The 24,681-nt window shown below is 36.4% G+C and overlaps 1 long non-coding RNA gene across 1 annotated transcript in view; it reads right to left on the bottom strand.

The window, feature by feature from the left end:
- The window catches only part of LOC122801703, a 289,632-nt gene extending 267,301 nt beyond the window's left edge, over positions 1–22,331 (bottom strand). The window contains exons 1-2 of the long non-coding RNA XR_006364787.1: positions 22,040–22,331; positions 21,680–21,840 (exon numbers count right to left, since the gene is read on the bottom strand). This is a non-coding gene — a long non-coding RNA (uncharacterized LOC122801703). The remainder of the gene's footprint in view (positions 1–21,679; positions 21,841–22,039) is intronic.
- Positions 22,332–24,681: the final 2,350 nt, after the last annotated feature.

Raw genomic sequence — 24,681 nt, 5'->3', positions numbered from 1 at the left:
AGGGACGTGCACTTGGAATACAAATGGATACACTCAGTATTTCCAGAAGCAGACCTCTCTGCAACAAGTAAAATTTCCCTTAAGAGCACACAGGGAACAAACTCAGCCCAGGGTCTGCTTGTCTTTTTATCTGTCTTCCTCCAGGTCCCCAGTAAGACTCTGCACTGGTACAGCTGTAGGGTTAGGTCCTCAGCCAAGTGTCCAAGCCAAGTCCTCCACCACCCTCTCTGTAAACCTCAGTGTTTCATGTCCCTGCCTTAAGTGGCTGGCAACAAAATTTTTAAGATTTAATTTTCGCATACATACACATACACACACACACACACACACACACACACACACACACACACACACACACACACACACACACACACACACACACACACACACACACACACACATGAGAAAGGCTGGCACAGATTACCCACTCTACCAACTTTGCCCAGCCTATAAGGTAGTTATCACTGCCACCAGTCAGTTACTATAAGGCTCTTAACAAAGTGTGTCCAATAATATAATGTAATATTAATACTAATACAAATAGTAGTAGTTCACCAAGATGGCTAGGCCTTCTGGAGTGGCCCACACAGTGTCACCAAATAAATATAAGCACTCTCCAAGGTTAGATACTTTCTACAAGGACCAGCCACAATAAAATTTTTAAATATATTTAACAATAAATAATAAAAGAACATGAAAACATTGAATATATATTTACGGCAAATGACAGAGTTCAGATCACAGAAAATATTGAAATTAACATTGATGGACAGACTCATACAAATAAAGAAAAACAGTCTCTAAACTAAGCTTCACTATATTCCTGACTGAATCTAATATATTTTTACTGTTCCCTAGTTACTACCGCAAGGCAAGATGCTGTGGATGAGGGTCTTTCTCATCAGGCTTCCCAAACAGAATATGTAATACTCTGAGATTTCTCTTTATAATAGCTAAAATATAATTTCCAAGAGGGCTGGCAGAATGACTTTATCTAGTCACCTAACTCTAGGTTCTCACAATATTCCCCTTTGGAACTGAGACAGAAAGTTAGCACAGACAGCCACAATACACATCCATATGTTTATGGCAGTGCCTGGGGCCTCCCCTCTTTTCACTGAGCTAATGGACAAAGGTTCTTTCCCAGACCCAGCGGCTGTAGTACTATTCAGCATTGTGGTATGCCTTTTAATGATTTAACATCTCATTTACATTTCCCTTATTTTTCTTAATGTTAACCTCTGCTGTGCCAGTATCCTCAATTAAAACATATGCATTTGCTTCAGCTACAGTAATACATGTACATTTCTCTTCATTTCAGCAGGGTACACTGTTGATATATTTCAACACAGGCAAAACTCAGAAATACATTTTCAGCACAAACATCTGTACAAAATCAGTTTGATATACAAATGACATACAGTTCTAATACATTTGTAGCACGAGCATCTTGTTTAAATCAGACTGATATTCAAAGGATGTCATTCTTTACTAGACTCCAGTTGGCTATGCTGGCACTTGCCCATATCATCACAGCATATATTGCTCTAAACATCTTTACAAGTAATATTTTATCTGCGCTATTAAATGGCATGGCACCTCCCTATCCCTGAGTGAGGGAAGCATCTATATGAGGCTCTAACCTTTCCATTCTGGAGTTGTAATTCTGTACAAAATCTGAGAGTACAAAACCAGGTCATATGCAGGACTGATTATACCAAGCAGCATACTTCAAATTTTCAGTGTCTATGTAAAAAGTCCCTAAGAACAACTACATCATCATTGTTGAAAGTTTATGAAAGAGTAGACTCATATAGTGGGGTCTCCTTGCTTTATTCAATAAATTTCAAAAGTCATGGCCAAAAAACACCAGAATTTGGTACATGGGGTAGCTTAGTGCTGTTCTACATAACTCATTTGACCCAGTCCTCAGACTCTATTTCTCTAGTATCCTTAATACTGATTTCACAGAAATCACGAAAAGCCACACCTCATTCATTCATTCATGATAACTCGTAAGGGGTAATAGAAGGTATACACTTAGAAGCAGCTATTAATGCTCCAGGATGATAATATTCACTGTGATCTAGTAGATTACTAATAGGGGACAGAGCATGGTAAACAGAAAGCACATCAATATTATTAAAGGAAGTCTGGTACTCAAAAATAAGAAGTGCTTGTTATTATTAAAAGAGGCCTAGTCCTGAAAAACAGGAAGTGCCTCATTATTATTAAAATAGGCCTGATCTTGATAAAAACATGAAGGATATTTTTATTATTATTATAGACTTGGTCCTGAAAAGTGAGCTATGCAGTGTTACTACTACATGAGACCAGATCTTGAAATACAGCATGTACAATGCAACTACTGAAGGAAGGTGGATCCTGAAACAGAAGTTGACTTTAACTATGAAAGACAGTCCTGTCCTGAAACACAAGAAGTGGATATTCATTACTAAAAGTGCACTGGTCCTGAAAAGCAGGAAGTGGATTTCTGCTTTCTAGAGAAGAAGAAAATATGGGGGAAGGAGGGTGGGTAGTTGAGGAAGGATGGAAGCAGACAACACATATCTATCAGTATGGTATGTTGATAACTTACATATCTCATGTTGTCTCTTCTGCCCATTCCTCAATGGATGGGACAGAGTTCTCAGTTAATGAAACCCCTGGTAGGTCTCATGGAAGGATATTTCAGAGGATGGCTGAACCAAAAGCAGCCCTATTTCTGGACCGTAAATCTAATTTATAATTTGAAATGAAGATATGTACATTGGACCAAGTGACTGCAGCACAAATATCATCAATGGAAGCTCTTGAAAAGAAGGCAGTAGAAGTAGCCACAGATCTAGTCAAATGAGCCTTGATAGCTATATGCATACAAGATACTGTCAGGCAGCCATATTGAAAAAGTCATTTTAGAGACTCCCTGCGCCAGTCTGGTTGTTGAGAAAGAAACAAACAGTTGATCAGAATTACTAATTTTCTATGTATGGTTATGGTAGAAACGTAGCTGACGAGGCAGCAGACACTCCCCTTTGCTGGTAAATTTACTGAGAAAGACTGGAAGATTGGTAAATTGATTTAGCAAACTCTCCATAGCTACTTTTGCAATAAAGAATGGTTAATTCACAGGAACACTTTATTCTTATGATAGATCAGGTAAGGAAGTAGCTGAAGTAACTACTGCCAAAATAACATTTTTCAAGCAAGAAATGTGAGGTCCTCCTTGGCTGCTGGTTCGAAAGAAGGTCTAGTTAAAGCATGTAGCAGATGGTGATATCCCAGAGAGGAGTAGGATCCCTTAGGGGAGGTCTGAGAAGGAAAGTACCTCTAAGGAAAGCCTTGGATAATCTAAGGGAAGTGACAGAAGACTGATTTTCTCCAGTATGAAAACTCAAAATGGCAGCTTGCTGGACTTTGATAGTAGAGAAATTGGCCCCGTTATGAATAAGGGAAGCCAAAAAATCTAAAATGGCTGGAAGAGGAGCTGAAAAGAAATCCAGATTCCTATGGGAGGCCCAAATAGCAAACCTTTTCCATTTTCCAAACCTTTTTGACAGATGGTCTTTGAGATGAAGTCAGAATGTGGATTACTTGGAAGGAAAGCTTGGACTGACTAGCCATTACTAGAAGTGGAGACAATAAGTGGTTATCTTGATGGCTTGAATGTGTGAGTGAGGCATCCAAGATGGGTTAGAAAAGATCAGGATTAGGATCTATCAGATGAGGCCAGAGGAAGGAAAACTACACCAGTCAAAGCAATAAAGGGACAATGAGGATGACTGTGACCTTCTTCTCTGAAACTTTCTGTAAGAATTTCTGGATAAGGGTGGGGTAGAAGGAAAGGCGTACATCTCAGGAGTCCAAATGTGGGTCAGAGCATCCCTCAGTGACTCTCCCTCCTGGGGAATCAGCGCAAAGAACCTGTTGCACTTCATGTTAAGAGGGGAAGCAAATAGATTGCAGCACGGTCAACCGCAACAACAGAAAATCTGCTCTGTCATTATCTAATTGAGAGACCACTCATGAAGCAGAAGGATAGACCTGCTTAACTTATCCACTAGAACATTGGATTTCACCAGGATGTGCATTGCTACCAGAAAGTTGTCAGAAGATTTCACCCATTGCCAAACTCTCATTGTCTCTTGGCATAACAGGTAGGTGTGCCTTCCCCCATGTTTGTTGATGTACCAGACTATTGACATGTTGTCTATCTGAATGAATATCACTCCTAGAGAGAGATAGTTCTGCTAGCTCTGTAATGCTAGGAAGACTTACATCATCTCCAGAATGCTGATATGAAGACTGGCTTCAGAAGGGCACAACGTGCCTTTGACAGTCCTTCTCATGTAGTGCCCCCAACTCAAGCTGTGAGACATCCATGGTCATCATAGCCTTGGGATTAAGAAGAACAAAAGGTGATCTTGGGAGACTTTCTTGGACTCAAACCACAAGCATATGTGCATTTGACTATTTGTTAAACATATTTGAAAATTCATGGGTTGATATCTGATGGACCACTGTCCACTGAAGAGCTCTCATGTGATACCTGGCTAGAGGGACCAGGGTAATGGAAGCAGCCATCAGTCTTAGGAGGCAAAGAATCAGTCTCACCAGTGGCTTCTGGCAGGAAAGGACTTCTAATTCTTGCTTGTGGAGGGTGGCCAACCTGTTCTGTGGAAATCTTACAACCTGGCTTCTCATATCCAGGTGAGTCTATTGTTTGAACAGGGAAAACCTAGGACTTGTCCAAGTCCATTGTAATACCCAGTTGAGTGCTAAGGCAGAGAAAGGAGTCCCTATGGCATGGATGAGAACATTCTTGGTGGGGGCCAAGATGAGATAGTCATCCAGATACATGAACACTCAGTCTGAAATGAGCTGTAACCACTGACTACACTCGAGGAATACATGGGGACTGTGATGAGATCAAATGGCAGAGCCCTGAATTGGAAATGACTAACTCCAGCTGGAAGCAGAAAAACCTTCTGACTCACATGTCTATAATTATGTTGTAGTATGCATCCTGAATGTCTATTGAGAACATCTATTAACCCTTTCTCAACAATAGGAAAATGGACTTTAATGTGACCATCTTGGATTTCGTCAGGCTGACATATTAATTGAGATGGCTGAAGACCAAAATTGGCCTAAGGTACACATTCTTTTTGGCACCAAAAATAAGTCCCAGATCCATGTTCATCTGATGGGACATCCTGGATGACTCACTTGTCCAGCAGTCTTTTTATTTCTAGCGCTGCTGCTTTTTTTGGGAGAGTGGAACATTGGGGAGCTTTCTTGATGGTGAATGGTGATAAAGAAAGGGTATTGAATAGCCTCTCATTATGATCTTCTGCACCCATCTGTTGTGGGAGATGGATGCCCAGGCCTTGGGGTGCAAAGATAAGAACCCCCCCATGACAGCTTCCAGAATGCGCCAGTTGAGCAACCATTCAGGAGTGCTGATAAGACCTTTCGGAGAACAGTCCCCAAAACCTTGATTTTGTGGTTAATCTACCATTACAATCCCCCCATCTGCCCCAAGGGGTCTATCCCCTGAAGTTTCAGGAGAGAAACCTTGAGCCTTTTGGAATCACAGTTTCTTCCTTCCCTTCTGGTTCCTAGAGAATGACCTGTTGGAGGTAGAAAATTATATTCCTGTGGCAGAAAGGGTCTTTCCATCTTGCTTGCTTCTAGACAGTTTGTTCTTGACTTTAGGCCCAAAGATAGTCGAGCCATCATAAGGGACATTGACAAAGGACTTCTTGAAGTGCTCCACAAAGTCACACAAGAGCATCCAGGCATATCTCTTTACAGTTATTTCAGTGTCTGTGCCTTTTGAAGCATCCTCAGTTGCATTAAAAATCAGGTCCATTGACACATTGGAAAGGGACCGGAGGGTGGCCAGCTGTGAGTCCAAAGTCTTCCTGTTCTCTACAGAGATGGAACCAGAGAGAGAGTTGGAGAGGTCTTTTGCTAGATCCCTCTGGAAATGTGTCACATGTGTCAGGTAGTTCATTGTCCTTAGTGCAAATGTTGCTGAAGTGTATACCCACTTCCCAATTCTGTACAATGCCCTGGAATCTCTGTTAGAGGAGTGGGCAGAAAAGCTTTCTTTAGCAAGCTCCTTTCTGTTGCCATCTGCCACCACAATAGAATTGTTGGCAGGATGCTTACTCCAACATAGATGGTGTTTGGATGACACTAAAAACATCTGGCTGCCAGGAATCGATTTGGTCATGTCTTGTTCCTTCCATGTCCACTTTCAAATAAGGTCAGCCATCTCATCAGCAGAAGGAAAAAACAAGAAGTATCTGGGATAGACCCAAAGGTCTCACATTTCCATAAGAAATGTCCCACTTTGGGAATCTGAAAAGGTAGCACCCCTAATCCAAGGTCACATCTGATGGCACATCCATTGAGAAATAGATGGAATAGACAACATCAGCTCAAAGGAAACAAAGTGGGTGATAGGATTCTTCAAGCAGCTTTAGCAGCATAGCAAAATATTTAAATAATTATCATCATCAGCCCCCTTTTTCCCATTTTTTTCTATATGGGGTCAGGGTATCATGTTAACTGTCACGAACTCTCTCAATTCAGTGCCACATTCCTGCCTTCTTTAACATTCATGCCTGATTGTCGCAGATCTTCTTTCACACAATCCATCCACCTCTTTGCTAGATGTCCTTGCTTTCTCTTACCTTCTTCCTGTCTGTCCCAAATCTTCCTCACCAGATTGTCTTCTGCTTTTCTACACATGTCCAAACCATCATAATCTGTTCTCTTTTATCTTTTCTGCAATTGAAGCTACTTTGGCTTCTGCTCTTATGTCCTCATTTCTTCGCCTGTCCCACAGTGTGCATCCTACCACCTTCTAGGAAACTTTCTCAAACTGGAAGATTGGTAGATTGATTTAGCAAACTCTCCATAGCTACTTTTGCAATAAGGAATGGTTAATTCACAGGAACACTTTATTCTTATGATAGATCAGGTAAGGAAGTTTGCAAGAAATGGCCTACAATTCTAGTACTCTTCTAGCTGAAGTAACTACTGCCAAAATAACATTTTTCAAGCAAGAAATGTGAGGTCCTCCTTGGCTGCTGGTTCAAAAGAAGGTCTAGTTAAAGCATGTAGCAGATGGTGATATCCCAGAGAGGAGTAGGATCCCTTAGGGGAGGTCTGAGAAGGAAAGTACCTCTAAGGAAAGCCTTGGATAATCTAAGGGAAGTGACAGAAGATTGATTTTCTCCAGTATGAAAACTCAAAATGGCAGCTTGCTGGACTTTGATAGTAGAGAAATTGGCCCCATTATGAATAAGGAAAGCCAAAAAATCTAAAATGGCTGGAAGAGGAGCTGAAAAGATATCCAGATTCCTATGGGAGGCCCAAATAGCAAACCTTTTCCATTTTCCAAACCTTTTTGATAGATGGTCTTTGAGATGAAGTCAGAATGTGGATTACTTGGAAGGAAAGCTTGGACTGACTAGCCATCACTAGAAGTGGAGAAAATAAGTGGTTATCTTGATGGCTTGAATGTGTGAGTGAGGCATCCCAGATGGGTTAGAAAAGATCAGGATTAGGATCTATCAGATGAGGCCAGAGGAAGGAAAACTACACCAGTCAAAGCAATAAAGGGACAATGAGGATGACTGTGACCTTCTTCTCTGAAGCTTTCTGTAAGAATTTCTGGATAAGGGTGGGGTAGAAGGAAAGGCGTACATCTCAGGAGTCCAAATGTGGGTCAGAGCATCCCTCAGTGACTCTCCCTCTAAGGTGGGCTCCTATTCTTCTCTAAATGTAGGCTGTTTCTGGGGCAGTTCAACTTCTGTGGGGTTTGCTTCATTCAGAAGTTGCTGGAAATACTCCTTCCATCTGCTTTTGATGTCCTGTGGACTGATAAGCAGGTTGTTGCTGGCATCCCTTATGAAGGGTGTCTGACTATCTTCTTTATCTTTCTTTCTTTGCCTTGTAACCTGATATAGTTTCTTTGTGACCCTTACTGATTCACTTTCCAGAAGTTGGTAGAGTGCCTCTGATGCCCTATTCTTTGCTATTTCAACTTCTTTCTTAGCTTCTTTGTTAGCCAACCAGTATTCCTTCGTAGCCTGGTCAGTCTTTTCTATCTCCCATTTTTTCCTGCACTCCTTCTTTCTTTTGATGACTTCCTGGACTTCTGCATTCCACCACCAGCTTTCCTTATGTACCTTATTTCCATACATGGCTCAGCCACATATCTTTTCTGTAGTTCTAACACATGCTGTTTTTAGGCATTGCCACTCCTCTTCAACTCCACCTATTTCCTCCTCTTCTTGGGGTGCTAGAGCCCTGAGTAATTCCTTGAACTGCTCTACTTTTTCTGCAGTTACCTTCCAGGCCTTCAGTCTGGTCTCTGTTGACCTTAGAGCCCTCTCTGGCCACTGCTTGCAGATGATTGTGGCAACTAATGGTGTATGCTGTGGGCTGACTGTTTCACTGGGGATGACTTTGCAATCATGGATTCTATCCCAGTCCTTTTTCCTTACTAGGAGGAAGTCTACCTGAGTTGCATATTGGCTACTCTTGTATGTGATCTTGTGACTGCCTCTCTTTCTGAACCATGTGTTGGCTACTATCAATCCATTTCCCAGAGAGAAGTCTAGAATGGCTTCTCCTTCTTTATTCCTGTTACCTCACCTATGTGGACCCAGGCAGTCCTCATCTCCTGTTCTGGCTATCCTGATATCAATATTTAAACCACAGTGTAAAATTTCTACCTTAATTTATTTAATTATATGTGTTCATCTCACTCGTTCATTTCCCCTCTCCCAATCCAGCCTAACATCAGTCTCAGTTTTTGACATTTTGCAGCATAGGATTAAACTGACCAAAACTAAGAATACATCTGACACCTCACATTCAAACAGTTCTTTTGCATAACAGATCTATCTGTGGTCCTCTCATTATAAAGCCCATATGCTGTTCTGTAAAAATGGTGGTCTAGCTAATGTAACTGGTTTACATCTTAACTGTTCCTAACTTTTAAGAATGCCATAACTTTCCTCAAAATGTTTCGACATCCTTCTTAAATTTGGAAAATTTTGAGAAAAGGTGATGGATTAAATTAAGTATGTAAAACCATTGTAGTTACAGGATTCTTTCACTTCAGAAAATACACATTAGAGATGTTCCAAGATGGTGGTGTTCCAGTGAGCATCTTAACAATCCGGCTCCGCAAAAACAAAATTTTTGAGGAAAGGTGGAGGATTACATTAAATATGTAAAATCATTGCAGTTACAGGATTCTTTCACTTCAGAAAATACACATTAGAGATGTTCCAAGATGGTGGTGTTCCAGTGAGCATCTTAACAATCCGGCTCCGCAAAAACAAAATTTTTGAGAAAAGGTGGAGGATTACATTAAGTATGTAAAATCATTGCAGTTACAAGATTCTTTCACTTCAGAAAGTACACATTAGAGAGGTTCCAAGATGGCGGCATTCCAGTGAGCACCTTAACAATCTGGATCCGCAAAAACAACAAATAAAACCACTGATAACCATATAAAATAAGGTTTGAAAACTTTCTCTTTGGTGAATAACATATTCATGACCAAAATAATGCTTCCAGTGAAGAATTAAATTGAGTATCCTGAGAAATATTAAACTAACTTTCTTCTAAGCAAACCACGCCAGCAAAAATATGTGATAACAGCCTGCTACAGTCAAATAGAAGGTAAAGGAAAAAGAAGCGGAGGCCAAGCTGACCAAAATGACGAGTGAAACTGAAATAATGGAAGCACAAATGGTTAAAACTAAATACTCACAAGTGGTTACACCTGAAAAATAAACTTTAATTCAAAGGCAAAGAACCACTGAGCAAACATCCAACCTAGATGACCTAAAATCTGCATTAGTACTTCTCCAAATAGCCATTCAAAACTTTTTGAACCAACTTTTAGTGTTTTGAAACACATTAAGTCAAATAGCTTCCCGACCAGAAAAAAATGGAGTCAAAGTGCCTGAAATCGAAATAAAAATAGACCAAATTCAAAAAAGAAAATTAAACAAATGCCAAGAACATACATGAGATGCAACAGAAAATCATTGACTTGGAGGCAAGAAGTAGGAGGAATAATATACTAATTCGAGGTATGCCAGAAAAATAAGATTAAGTACAATTAATAGAAACAGTAAAACAAGTTGTAGGCTTTCTTTTAGAGAATGATTCAGAAGCTATTAAGATGGTGATCGAAAGAGCACACTGAGTTCTTCGCAAAACACAAAAGTTGGACAAACCAAGACAAATTTATGCTAAGTTTCTTAACCATCAAGATGTTTATAAAATTCTAATGGCAGCAAAAAAAAAATCTATTTCATGGAATGGAAGCAAAATATGATTTGCGCAGGACTTACCCTCCCAAATAGAACAGCAAAGAGAACAATTATCTCCATTTTGTGCTTATTTAATAATGAAAAAAAAATCAAGTTCCAGATGAGGTACCTGAATACATTAATCTTCCAACATAAGGATGTTATCCACGAGATCAAATCAGCCAAAGAAGCAACAGCACTGTTTATGAAAATCTTCAACAAACTGCCTGATGTTTTAACCTGAAAAAAACCTTAAAGGGAAGATTTGGTAAGAAATGGTGCAAAGGGACAGATTTAAAATAAATAAATAAGAAAAGGAAAGTAGAGATGGGACACTGTGCTCCCTTGAAATTAGGGGGAACCAAAATAGTGGGTTGAACTGTGTGTTACATTAATATTAAAAAGAGCCATTTGCCTACATGAGCATTTTGATAAGTAACAGTCCAATCTCTTCCTTCTCCTTCAAGTTAAACTTATTTGTAGCTATAAGAGGTCAAATACACGGTTAAACAACCTGATGGCAAAAGAATAATTAATGTCTCTTGCTTTCAACAGACTTTGGATAAGATCAGAAACCAGAGTTTCTGAAACAATAAATCGAATCCAGAAAGATCGAAAATAATTATTGGAGAAGAAGTATAAGAAGTATAAAAAATGGAGTTTGGCAAATGAGAAACTTTCTTGTTTGTGAAAACATAACAATTATGGACCAATTACCACGTTTCAACCCTGCACAGACTACTGCTTCAGACTGCTAAATGATTTAGGTGCTTATTTTCTGGAAGGGTACATGAACTTGGAAGGAAAAAATTATTTGTTGGTAAAATCACTCAGATAGTAAACTCTTAGAAGGGAAAAATGTGCATTGTTCTATGAGGTATGAAGCTACAAATTAATAATAAAAAAAATAATAAAGAAGCTGTAAAGAAGCATATTTTGTCACACAGAAGAGAATAACAAGGTAAGAGCTGAATCTTTCAAGTTTCTTTTAGTTGGCAAAAGTATGCTCTTGCCAAATATCTGAGAAGCATTAACATGGTATAAGTAACAGTCATATAGAAAACAAAAAGTGTAATAACTGGTGTACCAATGGCCTTTGTCTGAGGAATAGCTATATAATTTTATCACAAGTGATTTTAAATATAGCTAATGTAAATGCTCTATAACTTTTGTAACTCCAATAAACTCTATAGGACGTAATGTCAGACTGTACAATCAGTCATCGGAAAAAGAATGTCATAATGCTTCTCTTATTATTGTTTTTACTAATATACAATAAACACATGGACTACATTATGTTATTGGAGTTACAAATTCTCTCTTGTTCTCAAACTGGAATTTTAGTGACTGTAAAATCTTGATATACTATAGGTGTGTACTAGAAACTGCCTGTAAAATACTGATATTTAAAAAATCTGAAAAATCCTATGAAATGTTCTATTTTTATATACTTGGGAGCTCCATTAAATAAATCAAATTGTGACACATAACCTCAAGAGAAGGGAAAACATGACAAGAGCTAATTTTGCAAAGGGACAAGCATGATACAATTCATTCTTATGAAGAAATGTTACAGTCATTTTATATACTATCTTCCTTATCCTGGTTGATAGAAGTATTTCCAAACAAAAGTGAACTGTTTCTTGTGTTAAATTTAAATGTCAGGAAAAGAATTTCTTTGATATGCATCAAATGTTAAAGGCAATAGAGCTGTCCTGATAGGTTATACTTCTTGTTGTTACAGAAATGGGAAACATGATTTGTTAAGCCTCTATGCATACCTTTGCTTTATTATGAAATGCCTCTCTATACAAGTGTTACTCTTTTGTTACATCTGAAACAGATTGATATGGGCAGTCAGTCCTCCTTTACATCTAGGGTATTCAAATGGTCAGTCAATGGTGAGAGATGAAACGACAAAGTACTGAAATCTTGCAAAATGTTGTGGTATATGATTGCTGTTTCCAAGTAGCAATCAAGAATTAGCATGGTATATATGTTAACTATCTTAAATGAGAAACATGGCTTGGCATCATTGTGACTACTGTTCCTTGGTGTACTAAATTACATGAAAATACAAGTCCAGAAACAGTATATTGCAAACATTTATGTCAGTGAAAAAATGAAGAAATACAAAAAGAATGAAAACAGGTTAATCTGTTAAATAAGATCATTCAAAGTTAAGTACAATTTAAAATGAAGGTTATATAATTTGGGTGATACTTTTAAATATGGAGTCGTGGGTCAGGAAAGGTGAAGCGGGTAGGATATGCAAATCTTAGTGTACCTAGAGTAGTTATTGTTTTTTGTAATATAAAGGTATTGAAAAAAATTGTTAAATAGAGGTATCATAAAATGACGAAGTCAAACTTGCAAAAAAAGTAACATACCTCTAGATTGTAAACAGTTAACCTCTTTGGGTCATGGTAGTTTTCTGGGTAGGCACATGAATAGAACTGGAAGAGTTAAGTGCTATATGAATAGAGAAATACTTGCTCACACTACAAAAAATATTCATATGAACACAAGGAGAAGACAACAAAGCAAACTAACATTAAGGGAAAAAACAGTAAGAAAAAGGGATGTGGGTAATTGACTCATGGAATGTGAAAGGGATACAAGATAAAAAGAAAAGGAAATTATTGATGCATTTAGTTTTTAAATCAGATGCAAACAGTATATTTATACAAGAAACACATATGTTAAAGGAAGACTGGGTGAAAGATAGGGAGGAAAAATGGATAAAAACAATAATAGCTTTAGGTAATGAAACAAACAGTAAGGGGGTTGCAATTTTAATCAAAAACTCATTCAAGGAGATGATTATACATCATGACTGATATAAATGGAAGATGGTGCTATTTTTCAATTAAAAGCTCTAGTCTACTGAACCACTTCTTTTCTTGAGCCTGAATAGTCCATGTGGGAAACAACAAGATCTTATCATGGAAATTCATAACATCCTATCTCGATTTCCAAACTACTACTATATAATAGGAGGTGACCAGAATGCAATAATTGATCCTGTAGTAGACAGAACAAGTAAAAGCAAAACTTATTACGCCCGGGCCTCCATAGTGATAAATGATCTAAAAATAGATTTTAACTTATTTGACCAGCATTGCTACTGGAGTAATAACCCATCTACAATAAAATTCACATACTTCTCCAAGTGTTATAAATCGTGGTCTAGAGAAGACGTCTTTCTGACATCGGAAATATTCTTAAAGGTGGAGATAAACTATTGTAGAGAACCTAGGTTTTTTCGGACCACTCAAAAATTACAATTAGCATAAGATGGCCTAATGATCTAAGCCTGAAAACAAGGGGTATAAACTGGCCCCTAAACTCGAAGTTACTACAGAAAAAGGATATAATACAGGAAATTAACAACATATTAGATGAACTCGATCATGACTTAACTCTGATGGATATTCCCTATGATATTCAATGGGCAGCAAGTAAAGCAAGGATTAGGGAATTTTGATTTGAAAAGTGTCATACTATAAAAAAGTATATAAAGAGAAAGAGACAAAACTAAAAGAAAAATAATCAAAATAGAAGTATCAATCCAAAAAAAATGGACTCAGGACTGGAAGAACAGATGAATAACTTACAAAAAAAATTGTATACAATGCATACAGAAAATTATTTTTCACAGAAATGAAAACCTTAGCAAGTTACTCAGAATGGGCACAAACTCACTCAAAATTACTGATGAGGATAATAAATGTTAACAACAGTGCCCCTACAATAACAGAAATTGAATCCCAACAGAACACATATAATACTAATCAAGAAATTATTAAAACGTTTGAAGATTTATATACAAAACTACATGGACAACAAAAGCACCCCTTTCATGCAACAAGAAATCCTTTCAGTAATAAATAGTCTGAAAATAAGTAAGGCTCCTGGACTTGATAGTTATAAGTTTTATAAGTCCTTTGGACAAAAAATATCAAAACTTCTACTGAAAATCTATAGGTATATAAAGGAATATGGCATTGCAGATCTATATTTAAATAACTCAAAGACAATCTTTATACCTAAAGGAAAAGCTGATAACAAAAACCCAGGAAACTACAGGCCAATTTCTGTCATAAACCTAAATCTAGACATCAAAATTCTAGCTGCATTGCTTGCAAACAGATTGAAAAATGTATTATCAAACTTAATATCACCTGGACAGTCAGGATTCATGAATGGTAGGCAGACGTGATAACACACTAACCTTAGATATAATGATCTTGCTATCTAAACAAAATAAAAACCCTACCTAAGCCCTTGTTTTAGATGCATGTAAAGCTTTTGACAAAGTAAACCTAAACTTTTTATTTTCTATACTGCCCTATTTTGATTTACCATAAAACTTTACAGATATAATAAAAACGTTATATGAGAGCACTAACACAACTTTATACATTAATAAAACAAACTCAAATCCAAAAAAAATCTAAATGGGAGCAGACAAGGCTGTCCACTATCCCATGCCTCTTTAACTAATATACAGAACCTCTGTTTTTACTCATAACCCAAAGAACGTACCATCATATTTCAGATGTTTTTAATAATAAATTGCACTAACAGCCTTTGCTGATGATTTAAATTTATATTCGCACTCCCTAACACTGACTTGAGCAAAATTCTAGACTCAGTTAATAGCTTCTTAAAAGTTTCAAACTATGAAATTAATCCCACAAAATACCTAATTTTCCCTATAAATCCATTAGGTCATATGGAATCATATTTTCCTGATTTGGAAATAAAATTGAAATACTCCCTAAAATACGTAGGGATATCCTTTGAACATAACCCAAAACTATGCATGCAGAATAATTTACTAAAGATATGGGCAGACATTGAAAAGGATATCCAGAGATGGGGAAAATGAAGCTATCCTTTCTTTCAAAAGCAGCAAGTATAAAAATGACTATTCTTCCAAGGTTATTATTTCTGCTCAATGCAACTAAATTAATAGTTCAGAAAAACGTCTTTAAAAAACTAAATGTAGCTCTAGCTAAGTTTATCTGGTACCCCAAGTCTGTCAGAATCAGCCATCAGAAGTTAATGTATCCTAAGGAGAAGGGGGACTGGGACTACGTGACTTTAACTTATATTATGACATAATATGTTCAAACAGGACCATCCAATTTGCTGAATATAATCCCAAGAGTAAAGAATGGTGTCTACTGTGGATTAAATTATAGTATGACTACATCAAAAACAGTAAAATCAATACCAAAGCCCTTCCATTTAGAAATCAGGAAAATCTAAAGGATAGCAGATTTCTTATCTCATTAAAACATAGAATAATTACATTTTAAAAACTGTTGGAAACACTAAATTTAACAAATACTTACATCCTGTTACAACTAATACATCTGAATCCAAACCTCAGATTAAATAACGAGTTGATAAACTTGGACAAATATCCGTTCATTAACAGATGTAATGTTTAGGATATTTACAGACGTAGGAAAAAAATCTTTAGAGGACAAAGGAATGTCCTACATCCTCTGAAAGGGTACATCATAATGCTAAGGCAAATTAGAGAACTGTGCACTTCAATAATAGGAGATCTTGAAGTAAACAATAAAGACATAAATATGTGCTATTCATTATGGAACTTATTAACTTCAAGGAAAAAAAATGCTATCAAATTCATATAGGCTTATAGTACCACTTAGATATCAACCATAGATTTTGTATTCAAAATACTGGGTCGAAAATCTCAAAGACATTACTAAAAAGCAAAAATCAAAATCTATCGAAATAACATTAAAATTAATCCCTTTTAAGAAACGTGTGTATACTCAGTTTATGATGACCAACAATCTTACTTTTCCCCAGAAATACTCAACAATTTCAGTTCAGAAGTTTCACCAAACCGTCTGTGCTGCTACTCACAAATAGGTGACCTATTCCACATAATCTTGGGCTGTAAATGTACTTATAAATTATGGTGCTCACTGAAAATCAGAGTGGAGAACAAGGGATATCAAAAATCCACATTATCATGGGAATATGCAGTTTTGCATGTCACATCTCAAACGTTACCCAGACTAAAGCTACATATTCTAATTACCCTCTTCTGTCAAGTAAAATTGTACATTACTCAAAACTGGTTAGATCAAACCAAATTGTCATGGGAGGGCTTCAGAAGTATGGCAATAAAGTATATATCAGTACATAAATTGATAATGAATAACCAAAGTAGTTCTTATTTTCTAAATTACTGAAGTCTTCTCCTGGATCGTATTTTAAAGGAATGGATAGACAAGAAAAGACAAATTATTGTGAATGTAAACTGTAAAGAGCGTAAGACATATGCTTTTGTGAGTTTGTATCTAATCTAAACCTCTTATGTAGCAGATATGAATATTATATAAACTGTGGCACAAATCCTAATCAGAATTTGATTTTCTGTAGCACTTGCTGTACTGTAAATATTGTATATAGGGTATTATCTATATTGTGTATTTTGTTGTAACACTGACATTTTTCTTGCAACAAGATGTACCTAAATATGGCAGTAGTTCCTCTACAATGTAACTGAATTGCAGCTTGTAAAATGACCAGAATTGAAATATGCAAACAATACAAGAGAACATGAAAAATGAAAATATTTGAAAAAAAGAAAAAGCAAATACACATTAATTCACATCCTCTTTTTATGTCACCGTTCTAAGTTAATAGTACCAGTATGTAAAATGTGTCTGTAATTTTGTAACTTCAGGTCTTTTTTCCTAATTATTTTTCCTTTGTGCCTTGTTCTGGGGCTAAAACGTTTTGCACTTTGGTAACAGGTACTTTTCTAGGCCAGTGGATGAATGAATTTTAATCAGTTGTGACAGCTCAGCTTATATTCTACATAGTTTAGGATTCTGCAGCTGTGTAATATCATGTTTAATTGGCCACCGAAATAACTTTTTTCTAGTTATTTTCCTCATATGCCAATATAAAATGATTATGTGCATATATTGAGCATCTATTAAAACACAGTAACAGCTATAGTACTTCAAAATGTATATTAGTCCAAAATGTTTGATACAGCACAAATGGGTAACAATTGCAAACAATCATTTTTCACAAGATAATTCAATAACTACTAAATTCAACATCTTAAATGGGATTATTGAGATATTCTTTGACCTATTTATATACATTAGCTACATCATGAATATAAGAGAATCTTTCAATACTAAATGCAAAACATACACTGAGTATGCATGCTGCATATCTATTATGAAAACATGATTGTGCCTGAAAACATAGATAAACAGTGTTCTTTTTAAAATAAGGACAAATATAATTATTTATTACTGCAGCAGCTGCTAATATACAACTTGTTTTAATTTAAAAAGATTAAAGTGAATATTAAAATAGACAATACTCACAAAGACATCAGCTTTTCAATGTTCAATTTCAGGATCTTTTTTTTCCTCCATTTTCCATTAAAGCAGTAAGGATAGAGCAGTGCAGCATTTACATATGTTTACCGTTAATGAATAACAGCTGTTATACAATGGTAATTCATTAGTATGCAAAAACGTGAATGTTGATCGGTCAGCCCAGCCAGCATGCCCGTTGTAAAATCAAGCATATACCAATAGAAAAATGTCTGGCTGCTGAAGTGCAACCAGACTTTCTTCTATTAATATATGCTATGGGACTCAAAACCCGATAGCATGAATTCTATTATTCAAGCAGCTTTCTAAGTTTATAAGAGCAACATTTACAATAGGGACCTTTGTCCCCCTTATTTAAAGCTTTTCATTTTTCTTGAGCTAAGAGGTCAAGAGGTTACAGAGGGCAGAGAAAATGCAAGGAAAATCAGATATGTTATGCAAAACTAAAGAAATGTAACTGATTTTCTTTGTAGTTTTGCCCTGTCTCTGATGTACCTCCAAACTGTCTGGATTTCACAGTTTTGTTATTTTTTTTTTAAATAAATAAATAAATAAATAAAAGCACTGGAGCTCTTCCTTTCTCCATTGTTTGTTTTCCAAAGCAATGATGTACTGTGTTAGTGTAGGAACGTAAGTCCCATATGCATGCACAGTACATCAACAAAGTGGAAGAATACTGAAACAATGCAAAAGAACACCATGACTCCATTATGCAAAGACATTATTCAAGAAAAGTAAGTCATTTCTTTCTTAAATAATGTCATTGTATAATAACAATAACCGACTTGTGGGTGCGGGTATATTGAAGATTTACCCACGGTTGTCTTTATTTAATCAACCATGGCTAATATACCTCTCAACTGTCCAGATTTTCACTGAATGTCCAGATTTTTGACTCATATTTTTGGTCTGCTTCTCCTAAAATTTGTAGTTTTCTGGCAAATCATTGAGGACTGAAGTCAGGAAATAATGGCAGTCATTTGAGTTTCAAACTTCATAGCCTTCAGAAAATTCATGCTATTGCAAAACCTGTTATTCTATCAACTTTCTAAGTTTGTAATAGCAATATTTAAAAACTGTCTCTATTTTTGGGCCTTTATCTCCCCATTATTTGTGCTTTTGTCCAGGTTTCTTGCTCTAAGAGGTTGAGAGGTATTGTGAGTAAATTATCAATATAACATACCCACTCATAGGGTATTGCTAAATTATCCCATAAATAGATGAGAAATGGTTGCAGAAAGCCAGAAAGTATTCTAACTTGTGTCTATGTCAAACCATCCATTCCAAGAATTACATGGTTTAGTATGACCCACACACCTTAACTCATTACATCCGAGTGATATTTGACCACTCTCTAGTGCAGGTAAGTACATATTAACTGTTTTATGATATACATTCATATATATATATATATATATATATATATATATATATATACACACATTTATATATAATTTTCACATTTTCTAAATACATCAACAACCAAGTAACACAGACAGAACTCCTTAGCCTCATATGAAAGCTCTCAGCTAGATGAGTAAAATGCTGATGACAGTATGTGTGTAACTTGAGTGGTTGCTGAGATATTGTAAGTTGTTTACAAAATATTACAAATGTAATAGCTACTGTGTTTATTGTGACTTATAAAATTCAGTCTACGACCTAGAACCTAAAGAATACTAGCACTATAAAAATCGTTTGTGCTGGAGTCTGCCATTTGCACTTGTTTATTAACCCCTATGGTTCCAGAGATATGAACATTTGTTTGAAATGTGAGGACTGGAAAACCGACCCAAGAAGCGGCACCAGCAACTCGAAGTAAATCCTTTATTAGGTAAAGGCACTTCACTAAAAAACAAGCGCTTTCGCTCGGTATAATACCGAGCTTTTTCAAGTAGTGAAATGTGAGGACATAATTTGAGTCTGTCAAAAGGCTTAGGCTCCGCCCATTGGAAGTTACAGTGCAAACTTCCTGAGCTCCACTGGAGGGAATGAGTTAACAGAGGTGTCTTTTAATATTTTGAAGAGCATTACCTGCCATGAACAATTCAGTAATTTTGGAGGGGAACCAGTACAAGTGATATGGGGTGCAGAGAGAATAAAAGATACCACAATCTTTATAAAAGACAAATGGCTAACTTTCAGGATTATCCAGCTGAATACACTGAAAGCTGAAAAGGTGGATCACCACAGCAAATGGAAGTATAAGGATAAATGGTTGATTAGGAATCAGCAGGCAAGAGTAATAAAAAGGGGGAAAGGAGTTTGTTGTCACTATGTGGTCTAATGTTTCATTCTTGATGCCAAAACAATGAGCCACATACAGGGAGAAACGTCACAGAAAGAATGACTCTAGTGTATGCTCTTCCTATAAAATGGCTTTATAAAGCTTTATAACACATCACCATAATGGTCTGTGAATGAAAGAAAAATATTTATATGACAGTTAAGTAATAAGCAGTGGCTGCAAAGTAATCCATTATTCAGTTAAAAAGCATAAAAAGGTAACTTCTCACCAGTACTCAGAACCGCATCAATGGAAGAGTCGTTATAACACTGATCAATGAAGATAAATGAGATTCACGTGGCAGAAATATTAGCTAAAATATTTCATTTTCCACAACTGTACTTCTAACCTATTATACACTGACAAATATTCCAAGGGTATCTAGATCAACATATTTTTTTCCACAAATTACCTTCTCTTCTAAGATAATCACTTGCATACTTTGCAGTAAATGTAATACAAAATAAGCAACAACAGTAGACTGCTTCATTTGTTTTGTAAAGTAAGATAATTAATACAAATAACTAGGTGTCAGCAATTTTTCTGCTTCCTATGTTGCATGATTTGACTAATATAACATAATTCATATACATTTTTACATATTTGTACACATACATCAGGCATACTCACATGACACATGCACGTGCTCAAGCAGACATACATGCACACAGAACACATGCATGCACATACACACACACACACGCACACATCATTTGCACAAACACGCATGCACGCACACACACACGCGCACACACACGCACACACACACACACACACACACACACACACACACACACACACACACACACACACACACATGCATACATACATACATTTATACTCTACCATATTACACAAAGATGCCTTTCACACTATGAGATAGACATTGCATTAGTTTGCTGTTATCTGCTTCAGTTTAGTTATGTTTACAATTTCAGAACATCTGCCTGAGTATTTTTTTTTACCATTATGAACAGAAAAATGATAATGATGCAGTGGTACATAATGTCACCAACAATGTATAAACCCTTCAATAAAAATAGCTTTTAACTTCTACTTTCTAAGCTTAAATTATGTCAAAAAACACTCTGATGCTGTAGCTGCAAGACAGCAAAGCCAATCATGAGGTAGCGATCTGATTCGGAACGTCTAATAGAGGATTTTCAATTACAGATGACACACTGTGTTCCCATAAGGATCAACATAAGGAAAATAATTAACTGAGAAAATAAAAATGTCACATACTTTTATTTGCAAAATTCCCTTGAGCTAGCTAGTTCAGCAGATATAAAGCATTTGCAAGCTGTCTAGTAATGCAAGCCACAGTTTGCATATAAGGCAAGCTAAGGCATCACTGTTAACTTGCTGCACATAAATACAAGCAACAACGTCTCTGTACAACAAGCTACTTGTCCTGTAATATTATAAAAGTCTTTGTCATAGAGTATGCTTACATTAATGCATAGTTGGGTCATAGAGTATATTTACAATAATGAATAGTTGGTTAATGACAAATTAAGTAACCTGTCTTTCACCTGCATTGATTCAGTCTTCAGTCTAATCATGAAAAGAAGAAATATAAGACATGCAGATCTAAAGGAGATATACAATATAATCAAATCCCTTACCTGTGACACCAAGGAAGCCAGTAGCCACTGCCATCAGTAGTGCTGTCTTCAGATGTTTCCAGTTATTACTCATCCACATTGTGGCAAGTGTGATGACAATACCCTGAGAACATATTCTGTTTTTCAAACAGCCATGGCTCTATTTAATGGCAGTTAAGGACCTAGGGTGAAAAAATATTTTAAGACAAACAGTTATTTAAATCCTGCAAACTACAGGTGTGATATCAGTAATTTATCTTTATTTATAGCACAGTCTGTTTTAGAAAACTATGTTTAGTAAACAAAGTCACAGGGTAACAGGAGTCATACTTTTGTGTGCTGTTACATTTTCTGTTTTTAGACTTCTTAGAAATGACTTACCTTTATTTTGTTACTACTTGCATGCTGTGATTTTTCTCATATGTCAAAATAAAAAAATCTCTAGAACCATGGAACTTTCTAAGACATTTTACCAAACATCCATTTCAGTCTCTTAGGATGAACAGCATGTGTACTCTAATTTGTCACACAGCAATCTGCAAAATCTTCAAGATAGTATTTTGTTACCAGATTCTGCTTCGGAGAAGATGAGAGAAGAGTGTATGACTGGTAACATCTGTACGACTCCAGTGTACATTTCCTCCTCCCCCAAGTCTTTATCCTCCAGGCAAGCCTTATTGTAGGATTGCCCAATGAAAAGAAAGCAGCTTTATCAGGAGCTCGTTTTAGTGACCTTCAGGCAGTACACTGCACGTTTATCTGAAGTGAGCTTGTTAACAAGCAAGTAGAAGAAATAAGCATTACATTTCACAAACAGGATTTCCTTGCTTCAAAATATCTGAAGTACTTTTCCTATGTTTTCTGTACATTTGGGTTTCTAACTAATTATACTTTAAGAGACTGACAAGACTCAGACCCATACTGTAAGACAGAAATCCTACACTCACTAACAACATATAACTTGACAGATGTAAAGATACGCGAACAGTATTAGATATTCTTGGGAGTAACTATTGCTTTGTGCAATACTCAATTCTGTCAGGTAAAAATGATGAAATAAATATTCTGAAACTTAAAGTGATAACTAGCTTATTTTAAAGATTATTATTTTCAGAAAAACTTCATGACTCAAATTTACAACAGTCACCATGAACGTGCAGGCATAATAAGATGTCTAATATGTCTGATGTTGCTATTTCCTTTTATTACAGGCAAAAAAAAACAAAACAGAAAATGTCTGATAACCTGTAATAATATACAGTAAGCCTCAGGTGACTATATTACTGAATGAATAAAAATAAATAATAACAAAGTTTAGGTGAACTAAAAGGGAACATTACTGAGCCACTGTAGTCACTAAACATCCATCAACATTGTACCTTGCTTCCATCCTGTTTGATTTTCACTCTTTCTGTATTATGGGAGTTTGTATATATAAACATGTACATGCTGCTATTTTGTTTTTTGCACATTTTTGAAGGATTTGCAGATTTTTTATTGCTATCCTCTTTTCACCTAGTTTACATACCTAGCTGGTTCTCCATGATTTCATTTCACTGCATGCCCTTACATCCCAACAACTGATGTGAAGTTTGCTATTATAAACACAACTTTACTCAATAGACTCTTTCTCATCATTCACACCATTCCCTCCACACAGACCTTACACAGTTTTTACAACCGTCATGAGGGTCCATCCTCTCAGCCACTTGATCGGATGAAGCCCAGCATGTCCTCTCCACCCTGAGCAAGTCACTTAAATCTTTCCTTTCCAAATTCAGGTGCAAAAATCACTTCCCGTGCTTATCTCCCATACCCACCCACCTTCAGACTAACCCTGATACTTTCTCCTCCCCATCACAACCTGACTGACAAGTACATCACACGTTTGTGCTTATGGCTGGGATGTTGCTTAGTACTGAAAGTGATGGATTCGACCTTGAGCTTAACACTATTCAGTTACGAAATATAGTTAAGAAACACTGTTACTCTGGCAAGAAAGTTGATTTAAAGATGTCTAAAGCTCTTTATAATAATTTAGCAGGCAAAAGCACATCTACTTCATTTGAACTGTGTTTGTTTTTATTTTTATTATAGGCAGGTGAGGATACTCATGTGCAGCTATGACGTATTGGATGGCTGAAAAAAGGCATCCACAGAGCATTCACATTGCCACAGGGAGAAAGCACCTGCAAGCATATTCCCATAATACAGATAACCACATCAAGTAACATCTGCTTGTGCAGTGGGTACTAGACAATATCCTTTGATGTTCGCTCTTTGTGAAGATATATCTCAGTGTCTTATCTGATTCTTCCTACTGACACTGATCTAGAGCCTTTTTTGCATGCCTGGACACATCACTATTGTCTCATTTAACATTTTTAATCATTGGTTTGTCTACTCACTCATGACAAGGTTTGTGAAAGACTTACCATAATGCACATTGCCATGATGATGGAATGTATCTCCTCAGAATAGTCTGTGTCTATGTTACAACACACAAATATTTCATATCCTCAGCAGATGTGTGTCTTAATTTGACTGGTCACTCCACTTGCATCCATCAAGTGTTTCTAGACAGCTGAGGCCAACTGACCACCTTTCCGTTATGAATCTATGCAAGCCATTTTTCCCAGAACTTTTTTTGCTGTGACCGTGGCTATAAGAGGAAGGTTAATACAATAAGTATGGTCAGTTTAGAGTAATAAGTAAGCCAGCATGGTTTTGCAATTTGGGAAGAGAAAAGAGTACATGTAGATGCAGGTTAAATAAATGAACTTCACATAAACAATAACTGGAAGGCAGCACTGACTGGAGCTACTGTGTTGGAGTTACCACAGCCTTGTGTGTTCATAGAGTCTACATTCCATCATTTATAATGTAAGTTCTGATTCAGTATTTACCAACTATTGAATCTGGAAAAACTAAGTTCTAAACCTCTGTCAGCTAAACTCAATGTTTTCTATCTAAAAAAGAGTATGAAACAATCTTATTCCTAAGAGCAATCATCCCCAAGGCAG

This window comes from Protopterus annectens, chromosome 5.part0 (assembly GCF_019279795.1).
Source record: "Protopterus annectens isolate FY-2018-M chromosome 5.part0, PAN1.0, whole genome shotgun sequence".
Taxonomy (NCBI): domain Eukaryota; kingdom Metazoa; phylum Chordata; order Ceratodontiformes; family Protopteridae; genus Protopterus; species Protopterus annectens.
Note: the sequence above shows the minus strand (reverse complement) of the source record. Positions and strands in the feature narration are given on the sequence as shown.